The sequence below is a fragment of the Canis lupus genome, chromosome 14 (assembly GCF_003254725.2).
Source record: "Canis lupus dingo isolate Sandy chromosome 14, ASM325472v2, whole genome shotgun sequence".
In the NCBI taxonomy this organism is placed as follows: domain Eukaryota; kingdom Metazoa; phylum Chordata; class Mammalia; order Carnivora; family Canidae; genus Canis; species Canis lupus.
In genome coordinates, this window is record NC_064256.1 from 11,093,902 (window position 1) to 11,114,053 (window position 20,152).

A 20,152-nucleotide genomic window follows, 5' to 3' on the forward strand; every position below is an offset into this window, starting at 1 on the left:
ACAACTTGAGAAGGTTAGAGAAGCATCTGTTTTAACATGACACTGAACATAAACCACTAAGTTTCCAAAAGTTAAAATGTGGTCCAGGCGAATGGTGAAGGTTGCCCAAAACTGGAGAGTGCTTGGTATTATAACTTGAAGCAACACTTAAAAAAAAAAAAAAAAAAACAGCAGATTGTGCTAAAAATTAATTAAACCTTTATCAGCATATGGAGGTTATAACTTAGAGATTTCTTTTCCTTCCGTCTTCTTTCCTCACTCATTTTGTTCACATGTTCTTGAAGAAAAAGATATCCATTTACAATGATTCTTCATAAATTACCTTCCGGTTATCATTATTTTGGGCTTTGATTACAGAATTTAAATCTTTTTTTTTTTTCAGAATTTAAATCTTTATTTGGTTTTACATTGTTAATGTAATAGAAAATAGTTCTTTCAAACAGGATAAAGGAAGTTGCCAGAAATAACACCATCTCCTCTAGGTCAAATGAGTTGCCTTGATAACCCTACATGTACATGCTTAGAACAAGAAGTCAGTATACATTATAGATACCAATTATTCATCTTGTGGTTCTGACTTTATTTTTATCTTTCATCTAAACTAGCACATTTATGATATCCTTCATCACTGGAAACTCTAACATTAGTCAAAATGTTTCAAATCATTTTTTAAAAGAAGCTAAAATGCTTCTGACTTATGACAAAGCAATTTTCTTTTTTAAATCACAAGCTAACTTGTAGCACATTTTATGCCATCTTTCTTCCCCCAATTTATCTTGGATATTATTTTTGTATCTCTCCAAAATGAGAACTGATTATAGACAATTTTGCTTTGCTATGATCTGGTTGAAGAAGTAGGTTCTGTATAATCTAGAAACTGGAAAATATAATTTAAAATATTTTTTATTTTTAATTTCAGGAGAAATATACATGAGGAAATTCTTTTAATAGGGGCATTGCTTGCAATTTGTAAGAGCATTAAGTGCTTAGATCAATGGTGCTAAATTCAGCAGTATGTTAATACCTAGATATTTATTCACTTGTATATTTCATGAGCATTTATTAAGCATCTACAATATTGCAGGTATTTCCTCTTGAAGATACAAATATGAATGTGAGAGTCTCTTTCCTAAATTTACAAAACAGCACAGTAAACTGCTTCCTGGTTAGAGCTCACCAAACTTATGGGGGGAAGGGGGAGAAGTTCTTCTGCAACATTGTATACAATCATTTTTGTTTTGTTTCTAAGCATATAAAAAAATGTTTAAAAATAGCATAAGTTTCATATATCATTGTGTTTTATACTTATAGGAAACTGTTATCAGGTTGTTTTATTACGTAAAGATAGTGCCTTTTTAAAAAATAATTTTAGGGCAGCCTGGGTGGCTCAGTGGTCTAGCTGAGATTAGCTGGGCTGGGTTCAGCCCAGGGTGTGATCCTGGAGACCAGGGATCGAGTCCCACATTGGGCTGCCTGCATGGAGTCTGCTTCTCCCTCTGCCTGTGTCTCTGCCTCTCTCTGTGTCTGTCATGAATAAATAAATAAAATCTTTAATTAATTAATTAATTAATTAATTAATTTTTAAAAAACCATTTTAAAAAGCCCGATGCTTTTGCATGGCTCTGGACAGTTGAATCTGCATAAAATCTCCCTCTGGAACTTCATCAATGGAAACAGAATTGTTCCAATACAATAACAATTTGTTTTTTGTACACAGCACATTAGTAGGCATAGAGTAAAACAAACAAGCAACAAACAAACAAAAACACACAGAATATTACTTTCTAAGGTGATCTGAGAACATAAATATTTTAAAACTGTGATTCAGAAGAAACTTCAAAGAAGCTAATACAGACACACTTTGTAAGGATTACAAAGACAACCTTAATCTTAACCCTTATATAGGTGCTTTATGGAGAAAGTTATACTTGTTATCATAGAGAAGAGATGAGGGTCTGAAGGGGGTTTTACTGATAATACAATTTTACTCGATTATATGTAGCTCAAGGAAGCTCATCTCCCAAGGCAAAATCCGAATTAGGATATTACTCACTTGAAAGAGTTAAATCTTTGGGTCTCTGTGTCTGCTCCCCCACAGGAACAATGAGACTTGTTATTTTCTTATGATCGAAGGATCCCCTGCAGGTTTTACTGACACCTTGTACATCATACAATGTTGGCCCACTATGTCCAGATGCAAAATCAACAAGGGGTCTTCAGATGAGCCAAGACCATGCGCATGCGGTTGGTTGCCAAAAAATCCATGTCTCAAGGAGTCAGATTTTCTGGGTTAGAATCTGTTAGGGCACTATTCTGTGAATGACATGAAAATATACAATGATCACAAGCAGCTCTGAACTTTTGATCAACACCTAACCAGTTAGCAAGGTGATGGAACAGGGAAACAAAAATAGGAATAGCTAATAATTACACAATGAATAACGAATGCCAGGCACTGTTGTAAGGGCTTTGATATCTTAATTGATTTCATCTTAAACACAATCCTGTAAGGTTGGTACTACTGTTACCTTCATTTTTAGATGAGGAGACCGAGGCAAGGAAAGGTCAGGCTTATGCAAGACTTGATTACGTTGTCCAGCTAATAAATGGAAAAACAGGGAATCAAACTTAGGCAGTCTGACTCCAGAGTGTGTGCAAATTAACCACCATGCACTGCTGTCTGTCATAGGAAAAATAGCTAACATCAATCTGCTTCAAAACTAAAAATAAACTGCTTATATTGTGGTGTCAGACATTGGGAACAAGAATAATAATCAAACAAAAGTAATTATGAAGAGATAAAGAAGAGAGAGAGAATTAATTAATAAATACATTATTATGCACCAGGGGATATATAAACTATAGAATAAGTTGCTTAATCCTGGAACCCTAGCCAAATGATGACACAAAACTTTAAAACAAATGTCATCTCTGCAGAACTTTAAGAAGGTATAGAGTATCATATAAATCAGTGAAAAGACATTATAGCTCCAAAAGTTTAGGAATTATTTACTTTTGGGAAATGTGTATTTATTTTCTCAATCACAATATTTCTTTGAAAGTTAGCGCATCTCAAAATGGATGAGGAAACAGGATAAGGGCCAAGAAATAGATTTTGATAATAAGAGAGACTTCACTCAGGGTTTGTCTTCCAGTTTATGGAAATTTCCTGTTCTCTTCATTGCTACATGAACTTTATAATCCAGTGGAAAGAAGTCAGACCCTGAAATTGTCTTTACTTTGTCAGGTGACATTTTGTTGTGGCTGGAGAAAGCATTTTATTTCCTTGTGATTCAGATTGCCCCTGAGTTAAATGGGGTCAAAGGATCACGGTGTTATATTCTTGCAAAGCATTTTGAAATGGATATATTTTGAGACTTTTAAAAGAAAGAGGGTAGAAAATCCATGAGAGTAACATGATTTCTGTGAGATTTTAGAATGACTTAGACTTGGGGATCATTTAAATAAATTTAAGCTTTGAATTTTTATTTGATTATGTTATATTTTGACATTATTCAGTTTATGACATAATAGAAACTGGCATTACAAAATATGATGGTCTTCCAGCCCTTCTGCATGAATTAACCTTTGGGGTTGTTATTCCTAGTTATCTCCTTGGGGTCTTTCACTGCTTCTCCAGGGCATTTATACCCTGTTTATGCAGCAGACCCTTTCAACAAAAATATAAGTCATCTCCTGCAGAGTGTACCATCTATTTCTAATCTCTTGCTTATTCCCATGTGCTGCTGAAGACTTTTAAGAAAACCATAATGCAACTTCCCATCCTTCCTCCTATTCTCAAGAGTTAACTCCTGGTAAAACTCCTGCTACATATGCGAGGCCTCAGTGAAAGAAAAACAGCTACACACACACAGCTCCCATCCTTTGAGGTGATAAATGGAGGCAAGATGCAAGGCTAGTGAGAAAGACAACCTTTCTTACTAGACAGTGGCCATGGTTTCAAGTCCTGTTAGCACTATCAGGACACATCTTTTTGAGTAAAGGGAGAGGAAACTGAGATTATTTTAAGATGGAAACTATTGCCTGACTGAAGGAATGTTAAGAAGTGGAGCGGGGGGCGGGGGGGGGAATAGATTTATTCAGAACATTCACACTTCAATGAGGTTAGAAAGTAACAAAAGGCCAGGCTTCTAGTGATTTAAGTTATTCTGTATTCTTCTTCCAAAATCTGTTTACCCCCAGTATATTTCACTGAACCTATCCGACATCTCAGTGTATCATACACTACAAAGCTCCACACAGTGTAGGGGTCAAGGGCAGGCCATCCCAAGAGGGGCCATATTGGCATAAAGATGATTTTGAGTAAAAAAAAAAAAAAAAAAAGCAGTCAAAACCCATCAGGTTCAGGAAAAGCTCCCCCACAACCACCTAAAAACAATTTAGATAAGGGACCTGTTGCAAGAAGAGAGTTATCACCATAGATAACTGCATTATGCTACGCACTGGCCTAGTAGAGAGGGAGAAATCTAGCTAGGCTTGTTTGATCAAAGTCCTCTGTGCTCCCTAGTTTCTGCTGGCCCAAGGAACATTTGTTTACCAAATATTCACTCTCTTTCATCTTCCTGTGAATTGCATTAGATTCTTTGAAGTCTCTGACCCCTACCCACTTTTCCTTGGTTCCGGATGACAAATAAACCTCATTTTGTCCTATTCTCTTGGGAATTTCCATATCCTTGTGGATTCCCTGTACATACAAAATTGAATTTGATTTGCTTCTGTTAATCTGCCTCATGTCAATTTAATTCTTAATCCAGTTCTAGAAAGATTTTGAAGGGGACAGGAGATTCTTGCTCCCTGATACAGGTTTATTTATTTTTTAATCTGCTATAATTCTGAGTTTGATTTTGTTCCTAAAACTTTCTATTACAGTTATCTTCATCTCATATTATTTTGTTATTTACATGTAGTGATTTAACCAGTTCATTCATCATTCTTTCTCATTAGGTCTGTTCCTTCTCCCTCTCCTCCTCCTGCTCCCCTTTTTCTTTCTATTTGTCAGTCCTTCCTTCCTCCCTCCCTTGTCTTCCCTCCCTCATTCCCTCCTTTTTTCTTTCCTTCTTTCTTTCTTTCCTTCCTTCCTTTTTCTCTTCCTCCTCCTCCTCCTCCTTCACTTCCTCTTTTTTCTTCTCCCTCTTCTTCCTCCTCCCTTTTCTTTCTTTTCTTTTTTAATTTATTTATTCATGACAGAGAGAGAGAGAAAGAGAGAGAGAGGCAGAGGCACAGGCAGAGGGAGAAGCAGGCTCCATGCAGGGAGCCCAACGTGGGACTCGATCCTGAGTCTCCAGGATCACACCCGGGCTAAAGGCAGCGCTAAACCCCTGAGCCACCCTGGCTGCCCCCTCCTTCCTTTTCTAAGCCAAATGCCCTTTTGAATGAGTGGATTAAACAAAATATCCTTATCTGTCTGCATGCTTTTCTGAAATCTTCTATCATATTCATCACACAAGTTAAAACATAAAAATAAATAAATAAATAAATGTTTCTAAGAGGCTTTTTAAAAAAACTGTATACTCTTTTATAGGCTACATACACTATAGAAATCAGTATAATTTCATGGTTTTATTTAAATAACATTTTTGAAAAAGAAAACTTCGATTGATTTTATTTTTGTGTACTCTTTAAAAATGCTGGTTGAAGGAGTTTGAGAAGACACAAATCTGAGCTGAGACAATATAGTGGAGTAATTGAAAGAAGGCATTTTGAAGTCAGAAAGCCCAGTGTACAGATCCCTGTTTAGTAGGTTATTTTACATCTCTAATCCCCTGGTTCCTCAGTTGTAAGGTGAACATAATAATGTGCCTACTTGTTAAGATCATTACCATGGTTAAATAATGAGGCTAAGTTTTTTTGCAAGATGTCTAGCATGTAGCAATGAATCAATTAATTGCAGTTATTGTTTGTAGTTGCATAGTATTGCCTATCAATTCTTTTCTTTTTTGTTTTTCTTTTCTTTAGTTACCAACAAAAACAACAAAATTAAAATAGTTCCTTGTGTTCCATATGTTGCAGTGGAGATGCTAGGAATAAATGAATGGCAAGGCCTATTGGAAGATTCAGAATTTGGTGGTTCTTTTTGATGGTATTTAAACACTGCAGATGAAAACAGAAGGGAGATTTAGAGACACTTACTCAACTGGGAGTTTAGAAGACATTAAGTATCACAGGAGTAGAAGCAGAGATAAACAGACCTGGGAGTAAAATCCACAAATGGTTTGTAAGAACTATTACAAGAAAAGCAAATTAAAAACACAAAAAGATTGAAAACCATATGACTGTGTAAAAGTGTGCACACATGGGTATGTATGAGGAAGAGGGAACAGGAATAAAGAAATGAGGCAATAGCTATTTAATAATACTTTATGGATTTTTTTTATTGTCATTAAATGTATGGCCCAGTCAACATTATACAGTGGTGCAATTTTTTTCATGTGGTTTCCTTTTTCAAAAGTGTACTGCACCTTCATATTACCCATTAGTTTAAAATAATCTGAGTCTTGCGGGCTTCTTCCCTGATTCTCAACACTACAGTGACTAACAGGCAGTCACAGACCCTCCCTTTAGTTCTTCCGCCATCCTTGCCATTCTGTGCATCTCTCATCCTTGACAGAACATCTATGCCTTTGTTAAAGGTAGCATTTAAACGTCAAATGCCTTCCTTCCAACTAATACTCCTATCTAGATTGACATCTGCCTTCCCTGGAATATCTTTTTAAAAACAATCATATTTTTAGCTTTTACTTGTTAGAATCTATTATTTTTGCTTTCTATTTCTTTATGCTTTCTGCTTTTTAAAAAAAGATCTCATTGATTTATTTAGAGAAAGAGAGTGCAATTGAGGGAAGGAGAGAGAAGGGAGAAGGAAGGGAGGGAGTAACGGGGAAAGGAAAGAATCTGAAGCAGATTCCATGCTGACTGCAGAGCCTGAATGGATCTCTGGCTTGAACTCATGACCCTGAGATCATGACCATGAGATCATGACCTGAACTGAAACCAAGAGTCAGTAGCTCAACTGACTGAGCCACTCACTAATTGGATATTAAGCTTTTTAAGATAAAGGGTCTTACTTCCTGCTTCAGTTTTATCTTCCACAGTAATATAAAGAGAAGTAGCTCAATAATTGTTGATTGGCCAGCATTTCCCAGTTTTTAATGTCTTCACATTTGTATTATTTTTTAGTCATTTACATGATTGTATCTATTCATCAGTTCACCAACACAAAAATACAATTAATACTACTCATATTTACAATATATTATTTGCAGTTTTTTAAAAAAAATCCTTTCTTCTAGGGAGTTTTTTCATTTAACATTCTTACTCATGTGTCTTCCATGAATTCAAAAGATAATGTTTCTTTTTCAATCACAAAGACCTCCTTTGCTCAGCTAATTAGGTCCTCTTGATTATCCTTTGAAACCTAACATCCATGTTAGAAGTTAAAGAATATTTTGTTCTCATTTATTCTACTAGGTTCTCCTTCATTAGTTTAATTTTGGATGCATTCTTGCAGTGAAACTCTTTGATCTTTAGTCATGGTTTATTAAATCTCTCTTCTGAAATGCCCCATCCCTTCATCTTATATCCTGGTACCATTCCAAATCATGTTTAACTTTCGAGATCCATTTCAAATATCATGTACTACATGACACCATTCACAATTCATTTCTCTCTCTTTCTGACTTCTTCAGTCCTCTGATTTCATCTGTACCATTGAACATCACGTTTTGCTTTTTATTCATTCAAATTCATTGAGCACCTTTCACTTGTTGGGCACTGTATCATGCCATAGAGATGCAAAGATAAATGACTCAGGATCTCTGCCTTCAAAGATGTTGCAGCTAATAGAGAAGACAAAACATTAGATGATGGATTTAGTAATGTAACTAGCCATAATAGTACAGAAAACCAGAGAGAGGATTTTCTGGGCCCCAGAAAAGTGTATCTAATAAGCCAACATTTAAACCAAACCTTAAAAAGTGTGTATGGAATTGGAGAAGTTAGTGGAAGATTTCAGTTAGTGAGGAATGCTTAGAGGAGACAGAGAGAAGCAGTTCTGAATGATGACAGGCCCAGGATGTTTAATGGAGTAAGGAGCTAATGTACAGAGAAGGTGTGCTTGAACTGTGGTCTAAGACTGTTTGAAGTCTGCTCCCTTAGAATGATAACAAAATTTAATGTAAAGAAGGAGCCGCTAGAGCATATCGTTAGCTTGAAATTTAATTTTTTTCAAATGAGCCCATACAGTTTGGGATAGGACTTGCATTCATTTTATAGTTTAACATATTAAGAATTATTGCATGGAATGAAGCCTAGGGAGCATTTAGTAATAAATTAGTAGTAAACAGATTTCTGTTATTATGCTGTGATTAAACACATTGCTTAATTGAATCTACTAGTCAATATTTTGGAGGCTACTGTGATGGAGCCAGGTAACTTTAAAATAAACACATTAGTTATTATTGACTTATATACTCGAATTTTGTAAATGACACTAGTGCTTGATAAGTTGCTAAGTCTAGGCCATGGATGCATTCAACTACTTTAATTTGAACCATTAATGAATCAAGCATAAGTTTTAAAATTCATTATTCTATGCATCCTGTTGAATCTTTTATAATAAATGAACTATGTATAAAAAAGTTACCAATAATTTCAGTATAAGAATTTTATGTTTTACCTCTCTTCCAATTTCTACTAGAGGGTTACCAATGAATTCTTTAAAGTCAAGCCCATTGTACAGCTTGGTGGTTATCAAATCATCTTTCCTGTTCCTATTCAGCTTAATATTTGTGAATTGCTTGATAATACAATGAGTATCATACCTATGTCTGAATAAGCCCAAAAGGAATAAATATTATATTGGGCAAAAACAAATCAAGGAGATTATTTTTAAGAAGAATATGGAGGCCTGCAGTCAGAATTAAAAATATCATACTCAGATACTGTGCTTGGGGAAGGTCTACTCTGATAGCAATTATTATTTAAAAAAAAAAAAAAGATCTTAGTTGTCTATAAGCTCAGCATGAACAAAAAAATTGCAACTGAATGCTTAAAACATAGTAATGCACATTAATTTATTGTTAAGCCACAAGAATAGGAGGGCAGTATTTGGATCAATGAAGGTAATAGACCCATTCTCCCATTGTTCACTGCCAATGTTAGACCACTTGTGGGCTATTCAAGTGCAGATGGTTCATCTTACATTTAAAAGATGGTAAAGAACTATTGGTCGAAATGCAAGCTGGTGCAGCCACTCTGGAAAACAGTATAAATGTTTCTCAAAAAGTTGAAAACAGAACTATCCTATGATCCAGCAATTGCACTACTAGGTATTTACCCTAAAGATACAAATGTAGTGATTCAAAGGGGCACCTGCATCCCAATGCTTATAGCAGTAATATCCACAATAGCCAAACTATGGAAAGAGCCCAGATGTTGTCTATCCACAGATGAATGGATAAAGAAGATATGACATATATACACAATGGAATACTACTCAACCATCAAAAAAAAAAAAAAAAAGAAATCTTGCCATTTGCAATGATGTGGATGGAACTAGAGGGTATTATGCTAAGCAAAATAAGTCAATCAGAGAAAGACAATTATATGATCTCATTTGTATGTGGAATTTAAGAAACAAAGCAGAGATCATAGGGGAAGAGAGGAAAAACCAAAACAAGAGAAAATCAGAGAGGAAGACAAACCATAAAAGATTCTTAATAATTGGAAACAAGCTGAGGGTTGCTGGAGGGGAGGGGGTTGGGGAGATGGGGTAACTGGGTGATGGGCATTAAGGAGGGCACATGACGTAATGAGCACTGGGTGGTATATAAGACTGATGAAGTACTGAACTCTACCTCTGAAACTAATAATACATTTTATGTCAATTAATTGAATTTAAATTTAAAAATAAAAAATGATGGTAAAGAATTTATAAATTATAAAATACAAAACAAAGAAAATTTTTAATGTTCAATGTGGAAAAAAATAACAGAAACATGATAGGAGTTTTTATAAAGGAATTATTTGTATCAATTGTTGCTTAAAGACTAATAAAATTAAACGATGGATGTTACAAAGACACATTTCATCTTCATGGACAGGTTGACCCAAAATTAGAGTAAGGAATGGGTTTTATAAAGAGGCCTGTTCTCAATCACCAAAAGGTTTTTAACAATCCAGGTGAAGTTCTAGTAGAGATTCATTTGTGATGAAATTGGACCAGATGACCAAAAATATTGTCTTCAGTGTTCAGGTTTGGAGACTATGACTGCTATAAAGCAAATTAAGATGTATTCCAGATATGGGCACCTGGGTTCTCAGTGGTTGAGAATCTGCCTTCATTCAGCTCAGGGCTTGATCCCTGGGCCCTGGGATCAAGTCCTGCATCAGGTTCCCCACAGGGAGCCTGCTTCTCCCTCTGCCTATGTCTCTGCCTCTCTCTCTGTGTCTTTCATGAATAAATAAATAAAATCTTTTTAAAAAATGTATTTTGGATATACTAATGCAGTTTTTTTTTTTTTGAGGCTATGCTCTTAGATTTGTCTTCACAGTGAAAGGTGATAGATTTGTTATAAAAACATTAATTATATTGAACTTCTTATATTTTATTTTTACTATCACATTATTTATTATGCACCCAGAGAAATGCACCATACACTTTCTAAGTATTATAATTAATCCAAACAACATGTCTACAAGGTACAAATTACTAGTTTCATTTGGGATTAAGGAAAATTGGCTTAACGAAGTCTAGATAACTTGCCTAAAATCACACAGCTGGTAAATAACACAGAGATATTATTCCAAGCAAATCAATAAAAGAATAAACTTGGAAGTGATACAGCATAATGATTTCAAGTAAAGGTGGCTGGGACTCAGTCATTGCTTTGAAAACCCCAAAGACTTCCTCTTTCAATATGTAGGGGTGGCTAGATCAGATTCATATTTCACTGAGGAAGACTTCAGAAAGCCAAATTATGGACAAACAGATAAACATTCTGGAAATATTCACAACAATACTCCCTCTTCTTAGGCACTTTGGAAAAAATAATTTGTTGCTATTTTATTTATTTACCAAGAGAAATTATAGTTATGAAGTGTTGAAGTAGGGGATAACCAATACATTATCTCTTGCTAGATTATTAGTTCCATATGCTGAATGACTTAAAAAAGAATTGAAGACAGATCAACATGAAAATCATGGACATGCTTGGAGACCATGAAATCTGAGGAAGAGGAGTTAGATAACTCAAGCTTTTAATGGTATCACTCTAAGATAACTGCGCTTTCATTCCAATTGACAATCTTATATATATTTACAAACTTAATTTGCTTACCAAAAAAGTATTGTGGCCAAGTCTTCAATCCTTGTTTTTTAAGTCATGGACAACCCATGTTCTAATCCATTGTGTTAAATTATAAATCTCAGAGGACAAACATACAACTCCTATTTAGTATAGCTTCTAAGTACTAATCAGAGTTAAAGTTTGTCTGGTTCCAAAGCCCAGTAAAAGCCATATGAGTCAAGGATAATGTCATTATAAACTATTTATGCTGAATTAAAGAATATTTACTTTGGGTACAACCATAAATTCTTAAACTGATAATTTCAAGGGGGAGATAGAAACCTCTAAGTCACTAATGTGACAATAAGAATGAACTTGGATGATCAAACCAGGGAATTAAAAAAAAAAAAAAAGGCAGATCTTTTAGAAGCACCATAAATTATGTTGTTAAATTGTGGCTGGGTTCTAATGCAAATCTAGGTTACCCAGGCATAAAAGACAGCAGCAATTGGCAAACACTGTGTTATTTATTTTCTGGATAAGCCATCTATCAAACTCTTTTATCCCCAGTGAAATGCACTCACACACCATGGAAAGAAAGAAATTGGTTAGTGATGGAGTATAACCCTGGGAACTTCTTTTCTGAACTTTAGTAGAATCAACTAAGTATCAAAGTTCTCTGCAAATTCACAGTCGCTTGTTTGTCTAAACCAAACAAGAGGGAGATATTCATTTGGTTGCTAAGCAGAGAAAGTGGTTACTGAAATGTTTCATGACCTGTTTGATGAGTCTGTCAGGTGTCTTCTCTGAATCCACTGCCATAAAGTACATCAATTTAAACCTCAACGTCACAGAAATGGCAACTCATCATGAAAATTGTCAATTCTTTCAAATCTCAAAAGAAGAAAAAAAATGCATGGAGATACTGTATTTTAGAGGTACCTGAGCCCACTAATCAATAGTAAGGGGGCACCTGGGTGGTGTAGTCAGTTAAGCATCTGACTCTTGGTTTTGGCTCAGGTCGTGATCTCAAGATCCTGCGATCGAGCCTGCCTGGACCCCCAAAGTCAGGCTCCATGCTCAGCATGAAGTCTGCTTAGATTCACATTCCCTTTCTCTCTGTCCCTCCTCCTTATTCATCCCCCTCAAATAAATAAATTTTTTTTTTAAATGGGACTTTTCCAAAGTCTGGAGCAGAGGGATTTGGAAATAGCATTTCAAATCAGAGAACTTGTGGTTTATATGTTATTCCAAAAAAAGAAAACTACATTTCTTTATCATAATTTTATTTATTTAATAATTAACAGAAGATTTAGGAGGGATTGTGAGTATATATCTTAATCCACAATCTTGAAGGCACAAGAAATGTATTATTATTTTCTTTAAATCAATGTAATTTGATTTGAACCTCTATTCAGACATTTGGTGGAAATGTAAATAAATTTGAGGGCTATTACCCTTTCCTTACCTCCATCATAACATAGGGATCCAGAATCACCTGGTACCAGGAGAAGAGGCAAGTGCCCTTCACATGAATCTATTATGTATGATTGCTACTGGTTTAATACTTACCCAAGTTTATAGAGTCACCAGGAGGTTGTTGCTTTTCTATGTCCTTTGCCACATTGCCAAATCTGAAATTCAGAATCTTGATTGGACCTGAGAATGCCAGTGCCCTGCAATCACTCTCGAGGAAAGGGAGCATAATCACTCCTTATAAAGGATACAAATACTAAAGAAAAAACACCACCTGATATAGCAAAACACAGCAAAAACCAGACATGAATAAATGTATCAGTACATCATTCCTACAACAGAAGTTTTGTCTAAAGTTTTTGCTTAAGGTCCAGAGTTTTTTTTTTTTTTTTTAACTTCTATTTAAAATAACTTTGAATTTACAGAAAAGCTGCAAAATAGTAGCTCCCATATGGCCTTCACCCAGTGCCCCCAATGTTAACATCCCACATAATCACAGCAAAATGATCAGAACCAGGAAACAATGGCCTCTTTTAATAGGCAAACTACTATTAATTAAAATACAGACTTTATTCAAACTTCACCAGGTTTCCCCCTAATTAACTTTTTCTCCTCAAGTTCTGGTTCAAGATTCCACACTATGTTTACTTGTCCTGTCTCCTTTGTCCAAACTGTGACTATCCTTTAGTCTTCACCTTTCAGGATCTTGACACTTTTAAAGTGCATCAGTTACTTAATTTATAGAATATCCCTCATTCTTTTATGTTCTTTGCATGAGGTTATACATGCTAAAACACAGAAGTGATTTTTTTGCCCTTCTCAGTGCATATCAGCGGGCATGTCATGTCAGTGTCTAATTATTAGTGATATTCCTGGTGATCATTTGACTAAGGTTCTGTCTGTTGATCTTGAGTTTTTCTAATGTAAATTACTCTTTGCCCACTTGAAGTTAATAAATATCTTGGGGAAAATATTTGCAAGCATGCAAATATTCTATTCCCGCTCAAAGTTTCACTCACTAATTTTAGCATCCATTGATGGATCATACCTGCAACTAATATTATTATTATTATTATTATTATTATTATTATTATATCTGTCCAATGCTAATTTTGTTTTTCCTTTATTCTTCCTACATTTATTAATTGGAGATTTTCAATAAGAAAAAGCTGTTTCTTCTCATTGATTTGTTTATTCCATTTATATCAGTATAGACTCCTAGACTTATTTATGGGTTATAATCCAATAACATTAGAGGTTCTGGATTTTAAACTGTTATAATACTCTATTTCTTTTTTTTAAAGGATTTAAAAAAATAAATAAAAGGATTTTATTTATTTGAGAGAGAGACATAGTGAGCAAGAGCATTAATGGGGTTGGGGTCAGGCCAGAGGGAGAGGGAGAAGCAGGCTCCCCACTGAGCAGGGCTCCATCCCAGGACCCCGAACCCAGGACACCTGGATCATGAATTAGGCCAAAGGCAGACACTTAACCAACCAGGCCACTCAGGTGCCCCTATTTCTTTTTTTGAGTTCCACATGTTCCCTCTTTTTATTAGGAATGATATTTGTCTCTGGTTCATTGCAACATGTCCATTTATTCCATTCTTCTTGTACTGTTTCCTTTAATTTTACTTCTCAGTCTTATTATGATTCCTCTTTTAAAATATTTATCTGTAATATTCTGTCATCTTTTATTAAATCTTGTTATCCCTGCCCCCCCACCCCAAACAATGTCATTTTTCCCCCATTACCTCCACCCTGGACACTCTTTATTTCTATTTACTTCATGTACAGGTGCTGATGAGCAGACATAGTTTGTCCAGTATGAACAAAGATAAATTGCCTATTCCCATCTTTTGAAAATAGTCCATTCGTTCTTTTGACTTTCAAGATGAATGTGAGAAAATTAAAGGAGTCATTCTCTATTTTGGCCATCAATTTCCAGTAGGCACTGAATAAGGTGACTGCTAATAACACTGGTAATGGGTGATATTTCTTTTTGTTGTATTATTGTGGTTGACTTTAGAGAAGGATTGACAATACTTTTTGAACAACTGCTGATTCCATCAATCTTTGAACTAAAAATAATTTAAAACAACACATTTTTCTGTAAGAAAATTAAAGCAAAATTTTGTCCTTTGTATCTCTGTATGACAGTTGCTTAATTCGCCCATATGTTCTTATACTTAGATCCACATCAAATATATAAATTTCACCTATTCTAACCAAAGGTTATAAATCTGACATTTTCAGGTACATCAAAATCTATTCCTGTGACACATGTTTTACTGTAGTTGCAGAAGAGAAATCTTGAAAGGAAATTAACAAAACAAACTTTTTCTATATTCCTTGGACATTTCTAATGAAAGCTTATTGAGAACAATTTTTTTCTTTTTCTTTTTTTTTAATTATTTATTTATTTATAATAGTCACACAGAGAGAGAGAGAGAGAGAGAGAGAGAGGCAGAGACATAGGCAGAGGGAGAAGCAGGCTCCATGCACCGGGAGCTGGACGTGGGATTCGATCCTGGGTCTCCAGGATCGCGCCCTGGGCCAAAGGCAGGCGCTAAACTGCTGCGCCACCCAGGGATCCTGAGAACAATTTTTTTCTTATTGGAATTGCTAAAAATATTTTTATAAGGATGGACAAAGGCAATTATACTTCAGTGAGACAGCAACTAGCCAAACATACCCAATTGTGCCTATATAATTAATTTAGAGAATAGGCTTAGATCTTTGAAATTCTGAATGGTTCATTACAACCAACAATAATAAGTAGAAAGCAGATATCTTTCAAGCTACAGATACTGAAAATTTAGCAGGGGATAATTTTAAAAGTTTGAATGTTGTTTAAAAATGCCTACATTGCTAAATAAAGATAAAACATATGCATTTCAAAAGTATAATTAATATTTACTTTATTAAACATTAATTAATATTCCCTAAATGTAAAAATCCTGAGGCCTTCCATTTAAATACTAACAACCTAGACAATATGTGTTCTGAGATTCTTTCCTATTAAGAAAAAGAATCTGTAATTATAATTTAAAACAATTTTAATTCCCAAGGGTAAAAATAGGAATATCAAATAATGGCATAAGAAGGAAATATGAAGAACTTCTGGGAAGGAGACAAAGTTTAGCTTGTGACTATTAATGACTCTTTAACACATAAATAAATTATGTGGATGTCATAATCCTAAAAAGGAAAACAATATGACAAAGTCCTGATAGGTATCTCTATCTAAATCTACATATCTAAAGACATTTCAAGTCAAATCTTAAAAGATATTGCTTGAACTTGACAAAATGACCACAAAATTCATGTAGGAGGGAAAAAAATCGTAGAATTAATTTGAGTAAAGAAACATAAAAATACAAGGAATGGAGATATGCTTGATCATTTTTAAACTGCATTTTAAAGTTGCGATCCATCCAGTCCTTGTTCTCTTACATGTGTTTCTGTAAGAAATAGGTATTTTGACCCATATTGGGAGGTTCAGAATGCAGATACATGATAGACTGGGTGTGTGCAGTAAAGGCAGGTATTTAAGAACTTGCTTCTTATTCCTCCACCAGTATCAAAGGATGCATCACATCCTTTGTGAGCAAAGCAAAGTAAGTGGCCATCAGTAAGAAAAGTACAAAACAACACTTTCTTAAATGTAAACAGTTTTTTTTCTACTCTCTTTCCAATGTCATCCCTAAGATATGTTATTTAGTTTGAAATAAAGTAACTTTCAAATAACTGAAATAATACAAGTGAGCAATACTGACCTTTTAACTGTAACTGGAAAAATTTTCAGATCACCCAATTTTTTCAATGTATATTCATTAAAATTCAGAGGTAAAGCTTTAATGTAACTTAGTTCAAATTTGGCATACCTTATTCAGTAAGATATTTCAAACTATTTTGTAAAAAGGACATATTTATACCAATTACTGGTGATCTTATTTCATGTTATAAAATGTTGAATATTTTCTATCTCCTACTATCAAAAAAATATTAATTCCATGCCAGTTGCCAGATGGATTATATTTTGGCAATATGTGTTTTTCTCTTTTTTTCTTTTTCCCTTTTTTAGCCTACAGGAAATGTTTGATCATGGTAACTAATGAACTTAATGAACTCTGATATTTATATTTGGTTCACATTTAATTATTTCTAAAAGCCGAAGTCCAAAGTTTATTGTGCACACAGTGGTGGGCTGAATTATTTCCCTCATTCTCCATTCCTCCCCATATTCAGATTCCTAGCCATGCAGCTGTGCTGAATGCTTTTCTCTAGGACCCAGCATGATTTCCCACTCCTCAGTTTTCACTTTGTGACCTGCTGTGGCCAACAGAATGAGAAACCAATAAGCCAATTTCTATGCTAAGCCATAATAAGAAGCTGAAGCTCTTGAAAGCACTTGCTCCTTCTTGTTTCTGCCATCACCTTGTGAAAGACATGCCCAGGCTAACCTGCTCATCTTAGAAAAAACAGTTGAATGACGTGCAAAAAAGCTGGGCCACGCCTCTGAACCCAGCCTAGATCAGCCTACTCCCAAACAAATTAAGGAGCTTTCCTAAGAAGAGCCACCCAGTCCAGGCTAGCCTACATCAGCGGATACTAGAAATAAATATAAGAAATAAATGTTTATTGTTATAAGACACTAATGTTATGTGGTTGTTTTGCAACCATACTGTATCAATAGCTTATTGATAAATCCTCATATATATACTAAAGGATCTTCAAATCTAATCCTATTCCTCCCACTTTAGAAAGAACTTACAGTTTTAGCTAAACATTTCACTACATTTTTACAAGTTAAATAATAGGCAATGGTTTACTGATTGTTTTCATTGTTTTCATCGCACATTAATTACTCATGATTGACCTCATTTTAATCCTTATGACTGCTTATGGAAGTCTCTCTATAATTTATTTCCTCTAAGCTTTTGATAATCACACTTGAAAAGTGAATTGATACATTTGCTTGAATTGAAACATGAAGGCAAAATTTTTCTGACAGAATGTAAGTCTGATTAGCTTGGGGATACTATGGTGATCAGTTTGTAGGACAGACAGTCTCCATAAATTTAATGTGTCAATTCTACAATGCCAAGGCATTGATAAAAATATATTTAAAGCATATAATAAGATAAAAAGAATTTAATACAAAAATATTATATTAGGGGGATCCCTGGGTGGCTCAGCGGTTTGGCGCCTGCCTTTGGCCCAGGGCGCGATCCTGGAGTCCCAGGATCGAGTCCCCCGTCGGGCTCTCGGCATGGAGCCTGCTTCTCCCTCCTCATGTGTCTCTGCCTCTCGCTCTCTCTCTCTCTCTTCTCTCTATGTCTATCATAAATAAATAAATAAATCTTTAAAAAATATTATATTAGAAAGAATACAGTAATATGTTTTATTTTTTTTCTATCTCTTTTGTGTGTGTGTTGGATTAAATAAGATTCTTCTAAATAAAAGAGTAACAGATAGAATTTATAGTCATTTGGTATGTGTTTATAAATTGTTTTTGATTACATCCCAAATACTGAGAAAGTATGGACTATAATGACAAGTAACAAATCATGTTTCAAATCAAATCCAAGCCAGGTGGTTTCCAATTCTTTGCTTTTGCCAATTTGAAATAAGACTTAATTAACAACGGCTAAAAATAATTTTTGGTGATATATCATTGTGATGTTGGCCTTCAAAGATGTGTGAAACAGTCTATAATTAAAAATAATTTTTGATAATAGATCACTGTGACTTCTGGCATTTAAGGATTTAAGTGACACATCTATGAAAAAGAAATAAATCTGCTCCCCTATACTGATTTCTGTGAAAATAATTTTTTTCTATTCACATCTATAAAACAAATCAGAATATAATTTATGTAAAACTCTGTCCACGCTAGTAATTTCTTATGCATTCAGAGACAAAAGCTAATTGAATAAAAGTCACTAATCTCAATAATAAACATTAAAATTTTCTTTTCATGTTCAATAATGATGTAGTGATTTAATACTATATTTATGATGCACAGTAATAATACTAATAACTTCAGCTTGAAAAAATTTTTGAATGTTTATAACCCTTCAAAGAAATTTTGCTCTTACCATACATATCTTTTCTTTACAAAGAATAATGGTGGGATTATCAATAAAAGTCTTTCAAGAACAAAAAATAGTTTATATTGAGGTAAAATTTTATGGTTAAAATAGAACTGAAATATGATTCAAGGGAGAATAAAGCAAAAGTCATAAAATTCCTTAATGTTCAGTAAGAAATTGTTGATGTATTGTTTAGAATCATTTTGGTTATTTAAATTTCACTGGATATTTAAAAGAGTACTATAACTATATTTTTATCAAACCATTGATGCAGGCTTTGAGAGCCTCTGGGAGGCTCTTGACATTCTGTTAGCAAGCATCCAAATCTTTCTTTCTTGCATTATTGCCAGTATTCTGTTTGAATCATTTATTTATGCTTTAGGCTGGAAAAGAGAGACCCTTGGGTTGCCAGTGAGAAAACAAAGTATAGATAATGAATAGAAAATAAATAGGCCAGTATTGAAAGATAAAACCCTACTACATTGTATTTATGGATAGTGGCTAATTTTTCCTGAGCATTTGTCATGTTGCAAGTTCTTTTTTTTTTTTTTAAAGACTTTATTTATTTATTTATTCATAGAGACAGAGAGAGAGAGAGGCAGAGACACAGGCAGAGGGAAAAGCAGGCTCCATGCACCGGGAGCCCAACGTGGGACTCGATCCCGGGTCTCCAGGATCGCGCCCTGGGCCAAAGGCAGGCGCCAAACCGCTGCGCCACCCAGGGATCCCCTCATGTTGCAAGTTCTATCCACATTTAATAACTCATTTAATCTTCACACCTACACATGAGGTAGACACAGTTGTTAGCCCCATTATACAGATTAAAGCTGGGGCTCAGAGAAGCTAACTAATACAGCCACCATTCTGTAGTCACTCAAAGTGAGATAGCCACAGAAACAAAGGCCATCTCAATTAATACTCCACTACACTGTGGGAAAGGCAATGGCTCTTTACTTTGACTCTCCCATGATCCCTTGACTAATACCTTCCACTCACTTCACTCTGCCCAGAAAGGAAAGACAGGAAGAATGGATATCAAAGATTATTACTGATGATCTCTGGATGATAGTTTAACCAGTAATTTTTATTTTTGTCATTCTTAATTACTGATTTTTTCTAAATTAAGAGGGGGAGAAAAAGATGTTGAATAAGCTTTGTTCAGAAAATAGTCATTCTCCTTCCCCCATCTCCATAAAGAAGCAAACATTTCTATGGAATTGGAGCTGGACTTGGCCAGAGGAATGTGGAAAGACATGATTGTAGTTTTGATACT

General features: G+C 34.7%; 1 long non-coding RNA gene across 6 annotated transcripts in view; it reads left to right on the forward strand.

Moving 5' to 3' along the window:
* LOC112675026 (uncharacterized) overlaps window positions 1-20,152 on the forward strand; it is a 331,068-nt gene that overhangs the window by 179,228 nt on the left and 131,688 nt on the right. The window contains exon 7 of one of the 6 annotated variants that reach the window (XR_004804525.2): window positions 11,159-11,173. The exons of the other annotated variants lie outside the window; for them this stretch is intronic. This is a non-coding gene — a long non-coding RNA (uncharacterized LOC112675026). Of the gene's footprint in view, window positions 1-11,158; window positions 11,174-20,152 lie in introns of those variants that run through there. 6 annotated transcript variants of the gene reach the window in all.